Source organism: Onychostoma macrolepis, chromosome 17, assembly GCF_012432095.1.
Source record: "Onychostoma macrolepis isolate SWU-2019 chromosome 17, ASM1243209v1, whole genome shotgun sequence".
Taxonomy (NCBI): Eukaryota; Metazoa; Chordata; class Actinopteri; order Cypriniformes; family Cyprinidae; genus Onychostoma; species Onychostoma macrolepis.
The window spans coordinates 20,215,609-20,240,768 of record NC_081171.1 but is presented as its reverse complement, the minus strand read 5'-3'; the positions used below and the strand labels follow the sequence as shown (position 1 = coordinate 20,240,768).

The 25,160-nt window shown below is 35.9% G+C and overlaps 1 long non-coding RNA gene across 1 annotated transcript; it reads left to right on the top strand.

The window, feature by feature from the left end:
• Positions 1-12,204: 12,204 nt before the first annotated feature.
• LOC131523383 (uncharacterized) lies at positions 12,205-13,608 on the top strand. The gene is made up of 4 exons (XR_009266763.1): positions 12,205-12,264; positions 12,361-12,428; positions 12,619-12,738; positions 13,220-13,608. It is a non-coding gene; the product is annotated as an uncharacterized LOC131523383 (long non-coding RNA).
• The last annotated feature ends 11,552 nt before the right edge of the window (positions 13,609-25,160 follow it).

The window sequence follows — 25,160 nt, the reverse complement described above, 5'->3', positions numbered from 1 at the left end:
AGTTTCTATTTCTAATATTGTTTCTGAAAACATCGTTCTCATTGTCATACGCCTTTATAGATATGAAGCAATTTAGATAGTCACATGACATCTTTACTTGAAAAGGAGAACACAGGGCTCATCTGCAGTGTAACTGGAGGGCAATCGGATGACTGTAGAGAGGCTTTGCATGAAAATGGACGAGGTCTAGAATGCTAATTGCATGAGAATGTAGTGGCTGACACAGAGTCTCTGCAGTGGCCTATCAAACAGAGCTCATATTACATGAAGAATCCCATTCAGGTGGTCATTAGACAATCAAATGGGAATAATCAGACTGGATCTCAATTACCGTTGAAGTCATTTTCATGGCAGGTCACTGGCCAAGGAGCAAAAGGGGAGAGAGAAAAAATTAGATGAATGACAGTGAAGTGTGAGCTCCCCTGCTGAAAAACAGCTTAAACCAACCTAAGCTCTTAGATGTTAGATGGTCAGCCTAGTCAGGTTGATGTGGTTTTCTAGTTTTTGAAGGTTTTGGGTTTCTTCTCAGCTGGTCAGGCTGAGCAACCGACTGACTGAACACCTAAAACAAACTTCCTCACATAGGCTACTGACTTCCTTAGCACCAACCCTGATCAAACTCAGCTGAATGAGGTAATAAAGGTTTTCAGGATTACTAGAAAATGCAGGAAAGTGTGTTTAATAAACATATTTAATTTCAGCTAGTTGTGAAGTAACATTTCTCACTTTCATGTTTAAGTTTGTCTACCAAAAAATGAAACGAAACGAAAATAAAAAAATAAAACTATATACACTGTAAAAAATAATTTAGAGATTTTCCCATTTCAACTTTTTATTTTTTTGTAGACATATTTTTTTTTTTTTTTTTTTGTATAAATTGTCCAGAAAACAAGAAAATGTAAATCGATTGGCCTTCAACTAAGCTGAAAGTTGAATTAACAAGTATAACTATTGTTTCAACTCAAAAACGCATGTTGAAACAACTGCATCACACCGAGAAACAAGGAAATTTTTAAGGCAGTGGGGTTTTTAAAGTTGACTCAAAAAATAGTTTGTTACAGTGTAGACATAAAACTATGTAATAATAAATTAATTAAAAAAAAAAACAATTACTGGAACTTTAACTAAAATTTAAATAAAAAAATGAAAACTAATTCAGATTATTGCTAAAATCTTTAAAAGCATCTCACCTTGAAAAAAAAAAAAGTTGCAGAAACAATTTTCTCTCATAAATTGCTAATAAATTACACAAATTAAAAGATACAACAGATAACATATTGGATTAAATGAAAAATTTTAAACGTATGAAATAGTATTTTCTTGTAATAATAATAATAATAATAATTAATAGAGTTTTGACCTAAATTAATATAATGCACTGTGCAGTTATACTAAAATAACACTAAAATAAACCAAGTTTAATAAACGTTGACCTGAACCAACTGAACACTAGCTAGACCAGGCGTTGACATCAGCTAGACCTGCTGAAGACCAGTTTAGCCAGACTAGGAGACTACCTAAAAACCAACTGTGAGACCAGCTAAACCACCTGTAGACCAGTTGAACACCAGTTTAACTAGGTTAGGAAACAAGATAGACCTGCTAACACTAGCAAATAAACTTAGGTTGATCTAAACTCTTTTTTTTCCAGCAGAGTTTGTGAAGCATACAAACTAAAGTTGCCTGTGGGGAGGATGAATTTATGAATATAAGCAGAAATGAAAAATAAACTGTATGGAAAATTTGTCAGCTATCTAAATATTCCTCTCCTATCCCCCATTGTTACGTTCGCTTTTTCAGTGCAGGCAAGCACAGGTGCTGTATATGTCATTTTCATATAGCGTGACATTTACTAACACATTTTCCCAAATGGATAACTATGACTAAAAGACGGCATTGTTTCCTGGCCAATCTAAGCAGCTCCTCTAAACAAATCCTAACCAATAGGAACAACTCAGTCCTGTTTTTACAGCAAACCATTTCCTCTGGCTCCAACCTGCAGTGGACACCTTTCAGTCTTTCCATCCTGCAGTGCAGCTCTTGATTTATGACAGGCACAGGAGACTGACCACTAAAGCCATGTAAATTTCCTGGTTCTGAAGCCAGGCACAGGCCAGTGGCAGACCACCCACCCTCTCCTGCTGTCGTATTCTGCTTCACAAATCAGAGGGGCTTTCATATAGTGAGGGTCAGAGCCTGTTTTATCACCTCCAGGAAGACATCCTTTAGAAGTCCCTTTCAGCATACACTTCACTCTGTTAGCGTCCCTCCCAACAAACAAGTAAATGTTGTAAACCAGTCTCTTGCAATCTCTGCAGGATGCTTCGCTTCTGAAGAATTTAAGATTTGAGATCTATTCAAATTTGTAACTGTACAACCATATTTATTTATTTGTCAGAATAGTTTTTAACATGGTCTTTTAAATCTAAATAAATAATCATTACACAAAACACCAATATAGTTATATATATACTGTAAATAACAATAATAATAATAATAATAATGTTATATTCTGAAGATAAATTTATATCATTTTATATAATTTATGTAATGTAATATATATTTAGTTAAATACTTAGATTAAGCTTGAATATTTTAGATATGGATATAATATAATATTTTTCAATATAAATATCTTTAAAATATTTATATTTTTGTTTTGTGATATATTTAGTTAAAATAACATAATACCTATACACATACTTCAGTTTAATTGATGCAAACTTATTATATAAATGAAAATATAAATAAGATAAGTAATAATGCAATAAAATGAATAAAATATTAAATAATATAAAAATAATAAAATAAAATATATTAAAATATATACTATATTAGATTAGCATATCAAATAAATAATAAAGCGTAAATAAATGAAATACATAATAATAAAAATAATAAAATAAAATATATTACATGCTGTATATTAGATTAGAATATACTTATTAACTTACTTGGCAACAGCAGGCTGGACCTTGAATTTTTGAAAGCCAAAGTAGTTATTAATAAGGATCTAGGGCTTTGCACTTTTCTTGCTCATTTCTTTTCAATGCATATATAGCCTCTGAATATTTTGCCATAGCCTCTGAATGGTTTTGCCATTCTTTTTGCTGAGTTTTCATGTCTTTGTGGAGCTTCTATATCCTCTCTTGGCTAGTGTACTGTGGCAGCTGGGTGTCTGATGACTGGCAGGGAATATGTGTTGATGACTTTGATCTGGTTCCTGCCGTTCAACTGTCTCTTTATGATATGACTTTCTGGAAGTACCTGCGGATCAGATATTCAATATGCCTCTTAGTCCTAGTATACAGCTTGACATCATCCATATATGCATTCCATATGGTTGATGGTAGCTCCAGTCTTGCAACTACTGTATATTGTATCTGCTATCCATATTAAAGATGCAACGCCTTGGAGGATGTCTTTAAGCTGTCTTCTAGTGTTGTCCCCCAGAGGACTACCGAGTTCCTGGTGAAGGTCATAAGTGTCTTGTTGACCTTGTTTGGAGCCAGATATTTGAGGATCCATGTGTGTGGCACTGAGTCATATCTCTTCTTGTAGTCAGTACAGAAGGTGCCCAAGGAGGTTTACTTGGTTTTGGAGTCTGGGGTCATTACTCTGGATGCCAGAAGCAGGTCATTTGAGGCTCTGGTGTCTTTTCTGGTCATGTCTCGATGTGCAAGCTTATAAGAGTCACCTGCCTCATTTACTTTTTTTTCCACTATAAAGAACATTTATGGAAATAGAAATGTTCCATAGATGTTAAAGGATGTCTTCATGGAACCATCAATGCCAATAAATAACTTTTATTTTTAACAGTGTTCATGCATTGTGCTTGTTAGAAGACCTGCATTAACCCTAAACCTTAGTCAAATTTGTTGCTATATGACCTTGAGAAAAGTTTCTATCAAAAAGACTGATAGAAGGGGGAAGGTGAATGTGAATGGCAGTGTCATCAGCTGCGAACTTAAAAGAGAAAGTTCAGTACTTACATACTCCAGGTGTCAAGCAGTGATTGGCCAGAGCTAATAGTCATGAATGAATGATAGTATCAGAGACTTCCTGGTAGAAGCTTTATTTTCCATCTTGTGAATGGCCGGCTTTAGTTGGTAAATCTGGTAACAATTTAGAGGTTGCTGTTGTGGTTGAAATTCAACAAATTTAACTAAGCATATACCCCCGGTTTCACAGACAAGGCTTAAGCCTAATCCTAGACTAAAATGTAAGTCTGAGCTGTTTCAACTGAAAGAAACTTGCACTGTAAATTAATCACATCCAAAATAAAAGTTTGTGTTAAGTTTGTGTTGTGTTAAATATTTTTAAAATATATACATGTATGTGTGTGTATTTATATATACATAATAAATAAACACGGTACACACACATACTGTATATTATGTAAACACAAACTTTTATTTTGGATGCGATTAATCATTTGACAGCACTAATTTCTTATCTTACGAATCAAACCATGTACGGTATCTGTTGTAGACTCTTAGATCACATTGTTCCCCTCTCGGTTTAATCATGCAGCAGATCTGCGATATAAAAAGTTGAGTGTACTTTAAGAGATTCTCAACTGTTTCAAGAAGTGTCAGGAAATCTCCCAGAAGTCAAAGATTCTCACGTCTGGTTAATAAGTCTGTTCTTTGTGGTGCTGCTTATCCAGCCTCAGTTGGTGTCCTGGGCTTTTTTGGCACCTTATTCAGCCTCCAATCCCCACACAGGCGTCCCACTCCAGTCTCTCTCTCTCTTCATACTACAGTCACACACACCCTCCGGGCCAGATAAGCCAAGCTTCTGCTGCTTCCCACACACTCCCCTGTCGATACTCCAAAGCTGTTCAAAGGCTCAACAAAAGACAGGCTGGGGAGGCGCAGACCCATAGTCAAGGCCTCAGGACTTGAGACAGCGGCGAGAGATTCATCTTCACATTTTGTTAAGGATTTGTTTCTGGTTTTGAATCTCTGTTGCTGTTGGCTTGAAATAATGACTGTTGGTTGGGTAATTACTCACGCAATGGAATGATAACAAGTGAAATCTGGGAGGTAATGTCCTTGTCCTGAGCTTAAAGATGAGGAAGGAATCATAACATTCACTATGGTGGCTGTGGAAATAAATGTTGAGGAGCCAATAACCTTTTTGATTAGTTGGCTGTGGTGGTACCAAGATGGAGTCAGAGTTGACTGACTTACATTAAAGCGACTGTGTCTGTGAGGGTCTGGGCCTGCTGGCAACTTCCTTTATGTGTCCTTGTTTAACACCGTCCAGCAATACAGCAGAAAAACCTTGAGCACCAAAATATTTTTATTCTATAATGTCATCATCCAAAGGGTTGCAGTACACAAACAGAGTCAACATGGATCTAGCTCACAGGCTGCTTTGGTCTTTATCGATCTGTCTGGTTTTCTTCATCTCTTGCATCACAGTGGCTGTTTTTATGATGGACAGCGGTATTTCATTCTGGGACCATATAGCCTGTAATCCCACTGTGGGATGTATGAAATACCTTATCATTTTAGTTAAGGTCAGTCAATAAGCTATAACCAAACTTTAACCGAAATTTCAAGGAATTAATACTTTTATTCCAAATTATTTGATTAATTTTGATTAAAAGTAAGAGTAATGGCATTTACAATTTTACAAAATGATTGCAATGTCAAATATATCATATAAAGGATCATGTGACACTGAAGACTGGAGTAATGACTGCTAAAAAAAAAAAAAAAAATCAGCTTAGTCATCACAGAAATCAGAAATTACATCATAAAGTAGATTAAAATAGAAATATAATTTTACAGTGTTATTATAGTTATTTTAAATTGTAATATTTCAAAGCATTGCTATTTTTACAGTATTTTTGAACAAATAAATGCAGCCTAAGGACATAGAAGACTTGCGCCTTTTTCAAGTCAGCAGTATGTTTTAATAATTCCACTTATATTAAGGTGCAACAACTTTTCTGTGGTGTTGTCATTATTGTTCATGAAATTTTGTCAGTCATGAATTTAGTTGACCAAATTAACACAGCCGAAGAGCTTCTTGTTCTGTATATTTCTGGCCTTGTGACTGTACGTCTAAGATGTTGCTTCCTAAAATAGTCAATCTGGGGAACCTTAGAAGTCGTCTCCTATTGCGGAACATTACCTGATGAGACACACTATAATTGTTTCCGCTTTTCCCTCGATCTGATTTTCTCTCTCTCTCTTGTTGCTCCAGCAGTCTGGTCCCTCAGAAGAGCTGTAGTCTCCTCTCTGATCATTATGAGACAGTTATTGCTGCAGACAGTAGCGCTAGACATAATCATTTTGTTGTGCCATTTTGCCTTTTTCACAGTGTTATTTTCCCTTACATTCAACAGCGAACTGCAGTTAGTGTCAAATTGATGGAAGCTTGAAGAAGCCACATACAGACCGTGGCTGAGGTTATAGTTTACATTTAGGCTTTAAATCATAAGATTCAGGTATTTACTATTAGTGAATTAAATTATATTCTTTAATATGTTGCATTTTAGTGTGTCTTGTCTCCACGTTCACAATTAAACATGGCTAAGTGTTGAATTAAACTAAGTTGAATGAGTGTGCCAAGTGAACACAATATTTAATACACTCCCTAGCACTATAAAAAAAAAAAATTTAAATTAAATAAATAAATAAATAAATGAGTATGTTTTACACACTTCTAAAACATCATGAAATTCATGAAAAACTCATGACATGAAACAAGTTAATGTTAATTAAATAGTTCTGAAAGCTCATTGTATTTACTGGAAAAAGTTATGTGAACTCAATAATTAATTATATTAATTGTAATTTAAACTTAATAAATTACGGCATATTCATCTCCCCCCCCCCCCCCCCCCACTAAAAAAGAGTAACTGTTTTAATTTTGTTATTTTGTGTATTTTTGTACAATAATAATATAATTTTTTTTTTTTTTGTGGACTTAAAAAAAACAAAAAAAAAACTGTGAACTTATTCCATTTAAAGAAATAATAATGAAAATTCTGTCATCATTTACTCACCCTCGTGATGTTCCAAACCTGTATAAATGTCTTTCAGTTTTTGAACACGAAAATAATGTTGGATACCAAACAGTTGACTCTAGCCATTGACTTCCATAGTATGAAAAGAAATGGAGGTCAATGGCTACCATCAACTTCTTGGTTACAAACATTCTTCAAAATATCTTCTTTTGTGTTTAGCAGAAAAAATAAACTCCTACAGCTTTGCAACAAGTGGAGGGTGAGAGAATTATGACAGAATTCTCATTTTTTGGGTGAACTATCCCTTTAAAGTAATTGGTGTCCTCAAATGGTTTGACTTTACCTTATTGGGTTTTACAGTGCAAGAAAACAGTATTTCAGTCCTTCAAAATTTGACATTGATTTCTATGTTACTGTTCATAATTATTTATGAAATTGACGACCAATCTGCTATTCAATGAGTAAAAATTGTTTTAAAGTAAATCCTACACCCTTTTTTTCAGTGCGTATAGCCTAAGTCATTCCTGCATTCATCCATCATTTGTGATATAAACATGCTGCATGGTATTTTATAGCTGTCTCTCTGGTGTCATAGAGCTTGTGTTTGAGTACGGCGGCCTGTGGGCCTTAATGCACCCCTACTGCATGTCATCACTCTCACCATTGCCCCGAGTGCTTCATGACAATATCAACCAGACAGTGCATTCAATCTCCCAGACCAACACTAATAACATGCTTAGTGGGCATATGGCCAAATCACACACACACAAAAAAAGAAAATGCAGGATTGCTTGTACCCACCATTTTGCCCTCCATTTATGTTTTCATTGGACACATTTATAAGCGAGAAGCCTGTGCTGGGCTGTAGTTTTAAGCTGCAATGTGCAGGAGCTGGATAAGTGGGTGTGGCCTCCAGCCTCATGAATGAAATTGCAAACCTAAGGTTCCTGATTCAACCTGTTATTACTTCTGACACAAGTCATTTACAATAGCCCAGAAGGTGGCAATGGAAAATGTGATATTGATTGTGTACCCTGCAGGCTTTTAGCACCCTTCACTCTTCAGATGCACATGTGTCTTATAAAGACATGCGAACGCACACACTCTCATATTTGTTTTATAATTTCTCTTTGTGATATTGCTTTTTTCTTCTATTTGTTCAAGGACATTAGATGGCCTGGGCGAATCAGCCTTTTAATTTATCATTCTTTTAGATTTGCTGTTGAGGGTTGTTGATGAATGGCATGGCATTATATAAATACTGAGGGTGGATTCACTATGAATGAATTGTGGGTGGTGATAGTGTTGTGCTGGTGCTACTTCACCACTCAATTCACTAAAGAAATTGTTTAAACAAATAAAATCTGTGCTGAACATACTCTAGAACCTACTTCCTGAAATAATGTCGCAGTTATCATGCTCCTGTTTGTGTTAGACTTGTGGGAAAGCTGCACCTCTGTCATAAACACTAATGTGTGATTTCTCCAGAAACTGTCTAGTTTGTTTTCACGGATAAAGGTTCAGCCCTTAAAGGCTGGAGAGGAAGCTCATTTCCACTGCTTAGGTGAGGAAAACAAATGAAATAGCGAGAAGCATTGTGTCTACACAAACTTCACGCCAGCGCCTGAACGCAGTACCACAGGACTGACAGACCAAAAGCAAGCACATAAAATGAACACCCTTCAGAGAAGATGATGACACTCTGTGTTACAATCTGTGATCAACCCTTTTATGGGCATGCACAGACCAAAAAAAAAAAAAAAAGTATTTATATATTATTTTATATAAATTATACATGATGTTTATTCATTCATTCATTTTGTTCTTCATTATACTTTGAAATGGATAATTTACTCTGAAAATGGCCTTTTTCCTAAATATATCACACATTATCATAGGTAAATTATGTTGTGTTTGGGGAAAAAACAAAAGTGTTTTATTTAATTGTAAATCTCCATACCATAAATGGACATTTCAACTCATAAAACTTTTATTTAGTTATATATTTAATGCAATCTGTTCAACAAGCTCTCTGAAAACTATATTACATCATAAAATGGGCATGCCTTTGATAATCCATGGAAATGAGCATACATATTGTAAATGATTTCACTGCAGCCTTCTGAAGATGCTGGTGAATTTGCTGTATTCTTAAAGGGTTAGTTCACCCAAAAATGACAATTAGCCCATATTTTACTCACCCTCAAAGCATCCTAGGTGTATATCACTTTCTTCTTTTGGACGAATCCAATGACAGTCAGCAGAAGTGAGAGAAAAGTATTATTAAATATGGATATTTTTCTTTCAAATAGGCATGGATTCGCTACAGGAGGCCTTTATTCACCCCCGGAGCCATGTGAGGCATGTTTTATTATGGATGTGCATGCTTTATTTTACTGCTTTTGGACTGTTGAACAAAAACACCCGCCTACTCCCCATTCTAAAGCTTGGAAGAGCAAAGAACATTTTTTAGTATAACTCCGATTGGATTCGTCTGAAATGAGAAAGTCATATATACCTACAATGCTTTGAGGGTGAGTAAAACATGGGCTAATTTTCATTTTTGGGTGAACTAACCCTTTAAATATTTTATGTGGTTAACATACAGCACACAAGAGTGATAGAGATACCTAAAGTAGTTTCAGATGAGTGGAATTCATTTTTCAACAGTATATTATGACTGAAATGATTGAGATGCCTATTACAGGGTTAAAGCAGTTGAGAAGAGAACTTACACAGTATCACGTGCTTCTCATTATATCTTTGTCCAGCCATCTCCAACTGCCAAACAACTCAATGGCAATTTAAGCGCAAATCTTATCAAAATGATCTCTAATTGCTCTAATTGTACCCCGTTGCTTAAGTTACACCATTATGTGTATGTGGCCTAAACAACTGGCAGTCACTTTGAGTATTTTTTGGCCACCCATTTGATATAAAACAGCGTTTATGATGCAAATTACTTATAGACATCTAGTTAAGAAAAATATAACAAAAACAATGTCTATTTGGAAACAACATTTTCATTGTTGGGTGAACTATTCGTTTAAGCGTTCATGCTGCCATAATATCCCTCATGCACCTTCAACTGGAGCTTTTTTAGCTAAATGGGTTGACCTTTCCTCAGTCTGCATGTTAGTTTACGGTCATAACAAACTAAGCTGGTGTTGTTTTCACAGACGCACACATGCACATACACACAGACACAAACTCAATCTCTCTCGTTTTCATACCTGTATAATTAGAGTCCTAACTGTCATCACATTAGTGTGTGTGGGGAGAATCAGGTATAATGAGCTGGAGATTATGGGCTTTGTGTGCTGCTTCACCGGTAAATGCTCGCCATGCCAAAGGGATTTACAATGAAAGCCAGTGTTATCAGATTACAATAACTGTTTCATTACAGCATTATTTACGCTGTATAAAAGAACAGCAATCCTAATCAGTAAAGGTAGACAGAGAGAAAGGTAAACCACAGTTTTTCCATTAGTCATTTTTGGTTTATGATGGTTTGTTTTGATTCTACAATGAAAATAAAGAGTTTATATAGATAATATAATATGATATAAAGATGATATAGATGCGGTAAATTCTGTAATGCCCAGAGCTTTTGTTTTTCTATTCAACAGTCTTATTGTTATATATATATATATATATATATATATATGTGTGTGTGTGTGTATATATATATATGTGTGCCCCGTGTAATCAGTGTTTCAACCTCGGAGATGTCAATAAAACAGCTTGTAAACAAAATATCATGTAGCGTTTCATTTACCTCAGGCAAGCCATCAGTGTCCACAGCTTGTTCACTAGAAAATTATATATCTAAAGAGCATTTCGCGAAATATTAGACTATATACTCATTATATTTCATATGATTTCTAAGTTATTTAATGTATGTTTAAATAAATCTGTTATGGAAAAAAGTCACTGTGTAAATGAATTTCAACAACAAATAGAAATCTTATCATTTAGAAGATAATTAAACTGCATTATGTGCTTTCTTTCTACATGCTTATGTAATATGACAACAATTGGTAATATGCTTATCACTCTGAAAAAAAAAATGGTGCTATATATGCACTAAAAGTGGTTCGTGGCTCGTAATCATAGAGGAACCACTTTTGGTGCTATATAGCACCATATCTTTAAAGGTGCTATGTAGAACCATAAGAGGTGCTAAACAGCACCAACAGTGGTTCTTTGGCTTGTGAAGGGGCTTAACAGGTTCTTTGTACAGCAGTGGTGCTATATAGCCCCTCAGTCATGCCAAAGAACCGCTGAAGAACCACTGAAGCACCAAGATTTGGTATTATACAGCACCAAAAGTGGTTCCCCTATGATTACGAGCCAAATAACCACTTTTAGTGCTATATAGTACCATTTTTTTTTTTTTTTTTTTTTTTGGGAGTATATGCTCAAAAGAAAGAAAGAAAGAAAGAAAGAAAGAAAGAAAGAAAGAAAGAAAGAAAGGACTGTGGATAGTGGAATTAAGAATACACACAGCAAAATCTCCAGTGTTGAAATCCTAGTGTTAAGGACTTTTAGAGTAAAGTGTTAAGGTTGTGGTGTTGAACTTTAGGGGATTAACACTAGCTAGTGTAAACAGCGCTCTCTGGCCGGTGTCAATACGGAGAATTACCCTTATTAACTCTGTTGAGTGTTATTAGTGACATCCGGGACATTTGCTCGTGTGCGCGCTTGACCCATCTGGAATAATTTTCAAAGACGCCATTTTCTTAGACTCGCGATGCGGAGCATATGAGGACGGAAAACAGCGAAATTAAGTGTTTAATCTTACTCACAATATGTGTTTTGTAATATCATATCGTTTTATAGCGATATTTACAAGGTGTGTGCGCCTAAACTTTTTTTAAAGACATTTCTTCCACTCGCGAGGCGGACCAGACAAGGACGTTTCTTTTTAAAAGGGAAACGCCGAAAGTTAAGTGTTTTATCTCATTTAAGTTATATGCATTTCACAACATCATATTGATTTATAGCGATATTTGTGTGATGTGTACACAAACTTTTTCTCAGAGAGATATTTTTCTTCACTCATGATGCGGAGAAGACGGGCAAATTGGTTTTATCATGGAAAACACCGAAAGTAAGTGTTTAACCTCATTTACATTTTGTATTTTATAAAATAATATTACTTTATGACGATATTGTTATGCTGTGCGCGCCTAAACGAGCCTAAACGTTTCTCACATATGCATTTGAATGGCTATGTATTGACGCGGACGTCACTTTTAACAGGGGAAACATAAGAAGTAAGTGTTTTACCTCATTTAAAATTTGTGTTTTATTACATCACATATTGATTAATAGCGATATTTATGTGTTGTGTGCTCCTAAACCTTTCTCAGAGAGACATTTTCTTTCACTGGAGATGCGGAGCAGACGGGGAAGTTGGTCTTCTCGAGGAAAACACTGAGTGAGTTAAATTGTTAGTCATTCAAAGTGATTTTGTGCCCTCACAAGTCTTGGAATATGGTCGCATAAACTACTTTAGACACTTTATTATCTTTTTTTAAAGCATGAACGTGTTTTGTGTTCAGCAAATGTGAATCATATAGGTTTGGAATTACAATTTTAAGTTAACTGTTCCTTTAATATTGTTACAGATGGTTCATGCTGGTTTAACAGAAAAATCGAAAGGAGATGATGTGCTTGAAGAGTATGAAGCCACCAATACATTAAGTGGGATGAGAAGAGCTTTGTTAGGACACATACCAGAGACATGGGTAAGCCGGCTCGTAAGCCACAATTGCATATTTTAAGATTATTGATTGTCATGCTTAATTTTTTTGATTATTAAACAATAATAATAAAGAGTCTGATCTCCTTCTAAAAATGTTTTGTAAAAAAACGCATCAAATGTAAGTTTTTGGTATGCTTGCATTGTCATTTATGTTCCGTCCCATTTATGTGCATTCATGTTGGTAGGAGTCCAACCATAAGTGAACATTAAATGTTTACTTGTACTCATGCCTTTCCACAGATGCCATGTATGACAGTTTCTTCTGTTGATTATTCAAAATATCTATTTTTGTGTTCCTCTGAAGACAGAAGGTCCTACAGGTGTGAAACCACATGAGTATAAATAAATGATGACAGAATTTTCAGTTTTGGGTTAACTATTCTTATATTGTAAGTGATACTTGTCCCTGACATTTCACCTGATAAATGGATGTGAAATAATTTGTTTTTTCTCCTATTTTACAGGAGCACTTTTGTGATGCTGCAAGTGGGAGTTGGGTATCTTGCTTGGCTGAAAGCTGCGGAGAAACACATCTCGTCTTGCTGAAAACTACTCTTTACAAGGAGGTCCAAACACCATTAGCAGAGACTTTGTTCAGTGAGCATTAACATGCATTCTGCCTGGATGCTAATGAATGGGATGCTGTTGTCTAAACTGATAAATGTAAGCGTTATAAACCTCATGACATTAAGTGTACATATGGACCAAATAAGAATATGTATTTTCACTGATTTGCTTTGACATTATGATGTTTTAATTGTTGTAAGAACATGTTCTTTACATGCATTGAATGTGAAAACATTTTTCTCAGGGAAAAAGATTTACAATGTTTCAATTAAAAATTGTAAAAGTGTATTGTTTTGTGAGTTTATTTTTTTTATATTTTTACCTGAACATTGGTGCAGTGTTCACCAGTTGAGGGAGTTAAATTCACTCTTTAAAATTTGCAGTGTAGGTATGTTTTAATCTGCATTACCATTTTAAAATAAGTATTTACATTAAATCAACATTAAATAAATACACTGGGTGTATAGGATTAATCACCATAAAGTGTTAAACGTGTATACTTGCGAGTAATAATTTCTTACCACCATTAGTGTTTAAAATTAAACACTAACACAGTGTTGGTATAATAAACACTTTTGTCAGTGTTGTTTTAACACTAGCAAAGATGGACCTGTATGTTCACCCGGAAAGTGTTAATTTTAACACCCATGGTGACAAATCTCCCAACATATTTTTGCTGTGCAGAAAACATACTGCATCTGTGGAAAGGAGCTGAACATAAATAAAATATAATGAGAACCGAATTACCAGAAAATTGAATTGACAGAGAAGTGACACAAATAAATGAATGAATGAATGAATGAATGGAATTTATAAATATAATCAAAAACATTATTAATGTGGCACATGTTGCAGAAGAAAATTAACAAATTTAACAATTAACAATATTTATCCCATTGTTGTTTAAACATTTATATTTCATCCAATTTTATTACTGCTGTGATCCATTTTTTGGGTCACGACCCACCATTTGAGAACCACTGATTTAAATGATCTAATTTAAAACAGAGGGGCACAGAAAACTGCTGAACCCCTGATGAGAGAGGACGGGATTTAGATTTTTAAAATTTGCAGAGGTGTGAACTCACTTGAGGATAAAATCACTGCCTTCACTGACCCCAGTAACCAGCAAAACAGTACTCATAAAACAGCATGGGACCCTTTAAAATAGTCCCAGCTCTCTCTGAAACACAAGAGCTGAGGAAAAGAGAAAGGGGGGTGAGAGGTTCAGTTAGAGAAGACGTTTCTGTTTTTGATCAGGACAGGTTAAATCCTCCAAACCTCTGAAATAAACAGAGGCGGGTACTAAATTGGCTGGGTTTTCTCTCCACCAAAGATTTTTTGGAGGTGACAGGGATAGAAAGACCCTCCCCCTAACCTCAACTCCTCTTTACAGGAGGCCTCTATGGTCTCTCCCTCTGTAGAGAGAGAATAAGGCCATACACCCTCTGAATCTCATTTAGTGAAGGATTACCTATTAACCCTCCAGAGGACTGAGGGGAAAGAGAGAGTCTGTTTGCTGAGGGACTTTAACAAGAGCTCATGGGCTTCTTTGGGTGGAAATAATAGGACCTCTGAAGGTAGCTACATGTTGCTTAGCTACATGCTAATTCATAAATACAAGCCCAGGGTGTTGCTGGTGGTGTTTAGCTAGCTCATTTACTCGCTATCATGTTACAACACAGCATTCTCATATATATATATTATTATTATTCTTACTGTTAATACCAGCTGTGTTTACAGGCACCCTACACATTTCTTTTAAAGGAAAACTACCTCAGGTTTAAGATCGCTCAGATGACTTTCTTCTCAGCCGAAACCATGCCTCAGGTTTCAGGCTGTGCCAGAGGTTATTTGAGGGCGGGTAATGATGCTTTTAAATGTTGTATATAGCCTGAACTTAGCTTTACTCGGGTGTTAAACTAAATGGTTATGCATTCACCAAGATTAGCGTTAGCGGCTAGCTGTTACAACCTGCTATTTTACCACTAGAGCCTATTTGTTCTGATTCATATCTTTAGCTTTTAATATTAAGTGTTGTATTCAACATCAGCAGCTTTTGATTGTAGTTAAAGTTGTCATGCTGAAACATTTCTATGAACTAGCTATGTTTGAGAGCTAAGTTCTCATCTTGTCTGATTCAGTATGCTGTTGAAATAGCACACTACATCTCAGTACAAGAACTGTGAAACTTTATCGCATCCCTTCACCTATCAGAACACCCACCGAGTATTCAGTCACATGTTTTGTGACCTATGACCTCTAGGACTGCAGCTGGGGAAGGTTTTCACATTCCTCCTCCACTGGGCATTCATTAACCCTTGCAATAGAACCGGTTATAAAGCAACTAATTGGTAATCCAGCCATTATTGATGAAACAAACCACTTTTTTTAAGTTAAAAAACTTATTTCCCTCTTTAGATTACAGACTTCATCTCAGAGCTATTAAAAATACTCATCTTGGTCTTTAAACCTGGTTTTGGATTAAACTTTTTCCTCAGGAACTTAAGAGGGAACCGGTTGCAGCTTGTCTAAACGTTCCTAAATTCAGCGTCCATGGTAAATTTAGAAGATAGATGGGTCACCCATGTCTAAGAAAACAGACATGTTATTATGGTGGATGATGGGATTTTAATGGCCTCAACGATAAAAACACACGCTGTGGTGCACCGAGGGCCAACCGATGTGATCCTATGACTCCAAACTCCGCAGGAGTCTATATGGTTAGTTTCGTGCTTGTTGATCTCCTGTGCTTGTGTTGGTGAGGCTTCAAAGAGCATTAGCTTCAACAATTATGAGTAAGAGACCAGGGAAAGGTTGATGGAACCGATAATGTTGAGTTGGATTTGCGCTCAAATTAAATCACAGGCCCTGTACTTCTACAAGGCTTGCCCTCATAGGCCTTTTCATCCTACAAATCATGAGTACTGCTTGATCAATGTCTGGTCCTTAGGTTTGGGATTATGGATACTGATGGTTGTCAGAGGTTCCTGTGTCAGGAATTACTCTGTGTCTGCTATTCCTTTCATCTCCTGGTGAATAGGAGGCCTGTGTTTTTGTCTTAGAGTGGAGATATGTAAATACTCATGTCAAAGAGGATTTTGAGGAGATGTTTCCCCTATCTTTTAGATGGTGGGTAAATAGAGGACTGCATCGAAGGGGTAGAAGGTTGTAGTAACTGTTGCAGAGCACATCGCCGTCTCGAGCTTATCTTTGATGGATGCTGCGTTTGTTAATCCTCTGTGTATTTTATGAGGTTTTAGGTAGACCTGCTGGCTCTACTTTTATAGTTTCAGACAAGACCGGATTAGACCACCTTACATATACAGAAAGACCTCATATTGCCTAGAGCAGGGTTTTCACACTGGAGCACAGGGACCCCCAGGGACCTGAAAGTGTATGCCTGGAGGTCAGAGTAAATTCGAATGAAAGGAATAAAATAAAATAAAATCTTTCAACAGACTAATATTTTTAGGCATATCAATGTTCTACATTCACCTATAAATATTTATATTAAAAAAAAATAATAATAAATAAATAAATTGATATTCTCCTGATATGCTACTATTTTAGTCTATAAACATTCTACTGTTCAAAAGTTTGGTCAGTAAGAAATTCATACTTTATTTAGTGAGGACACATTCAATTGACCAAAAGTGACAGTTTCAGCTATTAGTTTAGTCTTCAGTGTGCTGCTTAATATTTGTTTTTTGTGGAAACTGTGATTTATTTTATTTTATTTTCAAATTTTAAAAATAAAATTTGAATAAAATAAAAACAACATTTATTTGAAATATATATATATATATATATATTTAAAATATATATATATATATATATATATATATATATATATTTAAAATATATATATATATATATATAGATATTTTTTTTTTTTTTTATAAAAACATTGGTGTGTATATGTACAGTATGTGTATATGTATATGTGTATGTGTATATTTTTGTCTGTGTATGTGTGTATATTGGAAAGGGTGTACTTTGCAGGATGAATGTCATATTTGGGAGTCCATGATTTCAAAAAGTTGAAAACCCCCAATCTAGAATAATTCATGTCATTCATGTCATTGTCCACATATAATGTTTCTTCTCAATACAATTCAATCAAAGTAAGCATTACCATAATCACGTATTCTTCCCACCTCGACTCTACACTTTCTACATTTCCTTTGCTTATTCTCAGTCTTGTCACTTTTACTTGCCTTTGAGCTGCTCTCCACCGGCATAAAGCGCTAGGCGAGTGCCAATGTCAAAGTATCCAACTTTGACATTGCCACTAGCCTTACTCAGACATTACATCCAGTGACAAATACAGCCTGCTACAATCAGTCAATGAATCAATTAATTAAAAGTTCTCTCAGAAACAAGGCTGTCTCTCTGAAGCCTGTAGCGGTCCCAGCCCAACCATGGGAGATGGATTGCAGGTGCTTCCTGTGGTCGGAAATGGCTGATTAAAGAGGTTAGCCCTATCTTCCTTTGCACACTTGCTCTTTTTCTCCTCTGCATCTCTCTCTTGTCATCCCTATCTCGCCTTCACACACATATACAGTTTTGCTTTTTCTGCTAGCTAACATGCTCCCCAAAGTCTACATGGGATCTCATCGACAGCAGTTGCATTCCTCTACTTCACGTTCTCAGCTGTGGCTAATTCAAATAAATAAAGAAATAGCAAACAAGCTCAGTCTCCCATAGCTCTGTTTAGGGAACAACAGCTGAGAGAAGCGTGTCCAAACAGGGTGTGAGGGGGGACATTCCCTCTACTCTGACAATATGCCAAGTTGTTTTATTAAGCACACACCCACCCATAAGTTTCATGTGAATTCACACATGCCCACTTAGATTGTGGAGTCAAGTGGATTTTTAATGCAACAAATATAGGTATATTTGATCATTTGTTTGATATTTATTTCAATAAAAATATGCCAGCGTAATCATCATCTTCTGCAGGTCATCTGATATCAACTGAAAACTCTCTCTACCCCCTTGGGGCACCAAGGAAAAAATAAATAAATAAAAGGAGTAAAGAAATAGGTGCATGACGCCTTACCGTGAGAAGTTCAGTGTGGCTGACAAATGATTTTACGTTCATATTTGGCTTCCAGCAAGACATTAAGCACGATGCTGTAATGTGTGATGCATTCAGAACTCATGTTATATCGTCATCACAACGGTGAGCTCATTCTTCAGATCAGCATGACTAGATATTCTGTACATCTTCAGTCGAGACAATGTGACTCTTTTGTGTACTAGGGATGTGAAAAAATACAATGAAAAGAACATGAAGAATAATGGCCATATTTTGCATCAAGGCCGCATTAAATTGATCAAAAGTGACAGTAAATACTTTTACATTTTTACAAAAAAAAAAAAGAAAATCTAATAAATTTTCAAATGTTTTATGGATTCCACAAAAATTTACTATTTTCAACATTAAAAATCATAATAAATAATTATTGAGTAGTAAATCAGCATATTGTAACGATTTCTGAAGGATTGTGTGATTCTAAAGTAGAGTGAGTAAATTTACAGTTTTTTTTTTCTCATTAGGATATTGAAGACTTTCTATAAAAATGTCTGTCCCCACACTTTTGAAGTTTTGGGGGTGGGGAAATTATGAGAAATGTTTGAATTCATAATGAAATCTCCATCTCTTGATTGCAGACAGTTTAAGACATTGTTGAGATCTCTTCTGAAACTTGAAAAGGGAGACTTTTTCTTTTTCCTTGTCGATCTGAGAACCAGGTGACTTACGTAAACAAGTCTCCATTTGCTCTCAACCTTATTGCCTTCTTTGAGAAAAAAATAAATAAAAATACAACCAAGATAATACAGAGATCTCTGTTATGATTTTCCTTCCTAAGGGTTTTAGAATGATAATCCAACTTATACTCTATAGAGTATAGGTGTAAAACACACACACACACACAATTTATATTTGCTATTTTATTCTTTATCAATGTCTGTGAGACAGCAAGCGGTAGAAAATCGTGGCAAAAGTTTGACCTAATCCTCCAGAGACCATGCATAATTTTCAGCAGCAGTATCATTCGGCCCTATAAACAGACGTGGCTTGTTGATGAATTAAACCCCTTTGGGTGGAGGGAAAAAATATCGTTAGGGTTTTTGCGGTGACTGAATTTTTCAGGAGTGACCTCTGCGCACGGCTGCCAAGAATGCCAGAAATCCGAGTTGCATGGGAGCAGCCGGTGAGTTTCTCTTCACTTCTCTGTCTCTGTCTCTGTCTCTCTCCTCACAGCACACAGCATTAACACTGCCCTCTACAGACAGACCACATCACAACTGATGATGTAAGCATTTTTGCATCTGAGAAGCCTATACTTCTCTGCAGACTGAGGCCGTCTGATCTCCGAGATAGTAGACCCAACATAAGGATAGGCTGAATAGGCTATATAGACTTAAAAAAAAAAATGCAGTTTAAGCTAAATTCAAGTAATGTGACAAAGAAAACAGAAATAGATATCCTGTCGCTGCATATATTGCTGGTGCTGAGTGGTGGGAGAGGACAAATAAAATCAATGCTTTCTTTATTTACAACATAAATAAAGAATGAATTATATAGTCTCATGGTGAGTGTGCATTACGAAGTGAGCTAATGGTGTATTAGCACTGCGGTCAGTGGTTTGGGAGTCTTGTTTACCACCCTGCTGCTCTTCGCTCTATTCGAACCTGCGCTCATAGGGATATGTATATGTGTGTGAATGTGTGTCCTTCGCAGGACTCAATAAAGCTGCAGTGCAGCATTGAGGGATCGAGTCGCTCCATTCTTTCAGCACTCACAGTCAACTCTAATGGCCTGGAGCTAAATGCAACACAAAAAACAAGTCCCGCGACGCATGTTCAACGCTCCACAGACACGCGTGGCCTGGCTGCTTTTGTGAATGCGTGTGTGAGTTTTTGCATATTCTTAAGTGGGAAGCTGTTGTGAGTAATTTGTTGTGCCTGTGAGTGGGAATGTGTGTTGAAGTCCTTGAGAACGTGACAGTTAATGGAGGTCTACAGCATTGCTCTCAAAAAGCCCACAGGCCGCTCTTCGCTAATTAACTAATTATTCTTATTTGTTCCCCTTCTGAACTTGTGATTGCTGTACCTCGCTAATGGCCTTCAGTTTTTTGAACCTTTATAGGCCTGTAGGTGAGAGAAATCACAAATGAGATCGCTTTAAAGCCAACATGAAATTTTAGAACTGTCATGTGGAGTATTATGGTGAAGAAACATCTAAGTTGATAATTCAGTTTAAAATAACAGAGAACGCATTTAAATCTCCTGAGATAAAAATAATTTTTTCCCTCCCACATGTGGAGATTATAAAGTGATGTTATTCACTCTCAAGTCGTTCCATGCCATATGATGTTTTTGTTTCCAAAAAACTCACAATTAGAAATTCTGAATAATGAAAAGTTTGTCTTTTTCCATGAAATTATAATGAATGGAAAATGATGATTTCAACTTGCAAGAAGGACACAAAAGTATTGTACATTTAAACTGTAATAAATGTGTTTAATATAATGCTGGCAGCATATTCTGAAGCCATATGGTAGCTTTTTATGGAGAACACACCAAAATGTATGTCAGAATTCATAATCATAATCTCCTCCTCCAGTTAGCTATTAACTATTACATGCAAATTATTAAGTCACTCATAAACCTATCAATCAGATTGGTTTTGTTAACTGCGTTGTGTTAAACTCGTGAGCGTGTCGAAAACTGACACAGAAGAGAAGGAATTGTTGATTACAGTTGTTTAATGTTGATTAAAAAAGTATTCTCATATCTGTATAACATTACAGTTGAACCACTGATGTCACATGGACTATTTTAACGATGCCCTTACTAACTTTCTGGGCCTTGAACATGTCAGTTGCGTTGCAGTCTATGCAGGGTCAGAAAGCTCTCAGATTTCATCAAAAATATCTTAATTTGTGTTCCAAAGATGAACGAAGGTCTTACGGGTTTGGAACGACATGAGGGTGAGTAATTAATGACAGAATTTTCATTTTAGGGTGAACTATCTCTTTAAGATGATCCAAATCAACATCGCTACTGTAATTTTCTCTTTAACTTGCCAACATTTTGCAAGAGCAGATTTTCAGTGAATAACTATTTAGATTTTTGTCTGCGTTGCTCACATAAACCAAATCATATGGCTTCAGAAGTTTTGAAATATAGTTCATGAATCATATATAACAATACTGTTTTGTTATTTTTGGAGATTGACAATTCCAGTCTTTATTAACTTTGTTTATATGGAAAAAACTACCAGGATATTCCTCAAAAATGTGTTTCTTATGAAGGAAAAAAATATTTGAATAGCATAAGGGTAAATAAATAAAGTCAAAATTTGTATTTTTAGGTGAACTGTTCATTATAGGCATTTCCTTGGTTTTAAGGAACACCATGCCTATCCGGTTTTCTGTATTTTGCTAATGATTGCCACTGCTGAAGATTTTGGTGACAGTGAGTTCTCTGACAGAAGGTAGAGGGCCGTGTTCTTCCCAGGCCTATAATTATAGCCGTCCCATGTGCACCACACAAAGCATCTTAACTTGAGATGAACTCATGAATGCACTTCTCAGGGAATCTCCAGATACACAATGCACCACCTCCTCTCTTTAGTTTGCTTTCTTTCTCTCTCTTCTCTCTGTATCAGCCTCTATCTCTCTGGCTCTTGCTAGGCGGTGGCGTGCAGCAGCTGTTGTGGGTCGTGAAGGAGCAGCTGGTATGTGTGTGAGTGTGTGTTTGTGTGTGAGGGGCTGGGCACTCTCATCCTTCCCTGACTGGAAAAAGCAGCCCAAGCATCCCAGAACTGCACACACCCTGTAAACCTGCTGTCCTTTTCACAAATACCCTCTTCTGTTTATTTGGCGTTCAACACATTTCTAGCTCTTTGCATCATCTGTTTAGAATCAATACACAACTCTGAGAGCCCACAATTTATAGCCTCTATTATGAATTCATAGCATAACTCTTTTACGATTACACTCTATCAATCATACAGTAAAGCCACTGACTAATATGAACTGAGACAAAGTAGTTACATTGGGTTGTAACGTTTGGTTGTAAAAAGTTGGTTTCTCCACTCATAATTGCTCATTTCGCATGCAATAAAGTGTCAAGTTTAAGGGTCAAATGTAAAGGCAGTAAGGGTCAATGAAGTTTGGGGGGTTAGGTTACATGTAAAGTTTGGTGAGAAATTGGACTGAATGTAATTTAAAGTTTGGTGAGAAATTATGTTGAATGTAAAGTAACATTTAAAATTACATTGAAGTGTGGTGAGAAGTTAGGATGAATGTAGACTTTGGTGAAAAATTCCGTCAAATGTAAAGTAGCTTTTGGTGAGAAATAAGGTTGAATGTAAAATTAATTTTGGTGAGAAATTAGGATAAGTGCAAAGTTTGAGAAATTTGGCTGAATGTAACTTTTAAGTAACTTTTAGTGAGAAATTACATTGAATTTTAAAAAGTTTGGTGAAAAATACATTGAATGTAAATTTAGGTGAGAAATTGGATGAAGGTATGAGGTTTGGTGAAAAATGAGGCTGAATGTAAAGTTTGGTGAGAAGTTAGGATGAATGTAAATTTAGGTGAAAAATTAGGTAAAGTGTGGTTTGGTGAAAAGTGTGGCTGAATGTAAAGTAAAGTTTGGTGAGGAATTAGGATGAATGTAGACTTTGGTAAGAAATTATGTTGAATGCAAAATAAAGTTTAGTGAGAAATGAGGCTGAATTTAAAGTAACTTTTAGTGACAAAATTACATTGCATTATACAAAAGTTTGTGGAAAATTTCATTGTAAATGTGAGAATTTTGTTAAAATTAAAGTGAGATTTGGTGAGAGGTGAAGCTGAATGTAGAGTTAGGTGAGAAATTAGGTTGAATGTGAAGTAAAGTTTTCTGTCTGTCTATCTATCTATCTATCTTGAAGTTGAATATAATTGGGTCATATTTGTAACACTTAGAGGGATGGCATTGTGCATTAATCTTTACAGTATGTTGTATACAGTATGAATATGTTATGTAAGGGTTAAGTGCCTAAGCAGATCAAGTGTTAAGGCTAAACCTTAAAGGCCAATGGGAACTCTGGAGCAGTAATACAAGACCACTGCTGTAACTGCAAATGTAGTGCAGATGTTAGTGTTCGGAACAAGCCATATTCCAAAAACAATGAGTAGTATAATAAGCCTGAAACTGTACTGCTGAAAGAAAGTTGAGCACAAATCCACTAGTTTTAAGTTAACTAATTAAAAAATTGACTATAATGACACTTCTACATTTCTCTTTTTTACTATGCTTCCTCTGTGAAGCTCAAAGTTTTCTGCCTTTGGCAATGTTAACTGCATTCTCTGTGCCTGCAGGTAAAATCTGTTCATCGTGGCCTCAAGAAGAAAAACACTGCACTTATTATATGCTCAGGTTTATGCACAGATTTATCTCTCTAAATTAATAATGTGTATACGCACCATGAATTAATTCAGAATGCATTTGAAATTTGAATCCGGAATTTGAAGAAAGGTAGCAAACTAAATGTAAACAATGTATGAATGTATGCAATTAACCCAATTGGAACCAAAAATGTTATAAAACATCGTTTAACCTACCTGGTCTCATGGCATAAACGTACCTGGGCGCACTTTTTAGCGAGACGCGAAATACGTACCACATATCACTGCAGTTTCCAAAAGAAATGAACACCAGAGGCAGTAAAACTCTGATGCCTTTTATTCCTTTTCACACAAATTTACAGAGTTTCGATTAATAAAGCGTAATTTTCTCACAATTACTTGAAGAATATCATGTTATGACTTCAAAACAATATTGCTATCCTGGGAAATTTGAAAACTGATGCTTTTGAACGTTAGCATCACACATATCCAGCTTCATGGGTTTTCATAGAAGGTCGGTTTGTTCGGTTGCACACGGAGTACGGAGACATACTTGAGAGAGGAGCTCCGGTTCAAATCCCGTGTAACTACGGCTCGACAAAATTAACAGTTCAAATCCGCATATAAGGAAGTTCAAATAGCATGGTTGCATCAACAAATGTGTTTTTATATCAGTTTTGCATTTGTCAACACTATCGGGTAGGTTTAGGGTTGGGTTTGGTGTAGGGCATATTTCCAACACGATAGAGCATTAACTTTTAGCGACGGTCCCCGGATATTTGAATTATGAATCGCCACAATACCTGAAGCAACATAATAAAAACACAGCAATACGTACCTACATCAGCGTAATAAAAAGGTGCAGGGTTTACGTATATCGAACCAGTGTTTTAGCGCCACTCAGTGGACATTTCTATTTGAAACTGCGGCGAAACGTGCAGTAAGGTACGTTTAAACGGTATCGCTAAAAAGTGCACTCAGGTACGTTTATGCCATGAGACCAGGTTGAGTTTAACACCTTAGTCATGTTACTGTTGTGTCATTCCAATTCAAATTGGAATTCAACTTGTGTGTTGTGGCCATTTCAGTTAAACCAAATCCAATTCATGAATCATTAGAGAGTGAATTCTTAAATTCCAAATTTTGCTTAGCCCTGTGAAGCTTTTTTAAGATGATATATCTATGAGTTAATGAGCATTTACAAGACCATGGTGTTTCCCAGAAGAAAAACAACTTCAGCTGTATTGACTTAACAAAATATGCTAAGTGGTGGTGACATCATTCTGTTAGCTGTCCTGGGAATTGCTCTCTGTCAACACACACAGCAAACCATGCAAGGGAAGAGCAACAACTATCACACCTATCACAGTCTTTCACTTTTTCACACTTTCTTCCTCTTTACCATAATTTCTATTTGAGTGAT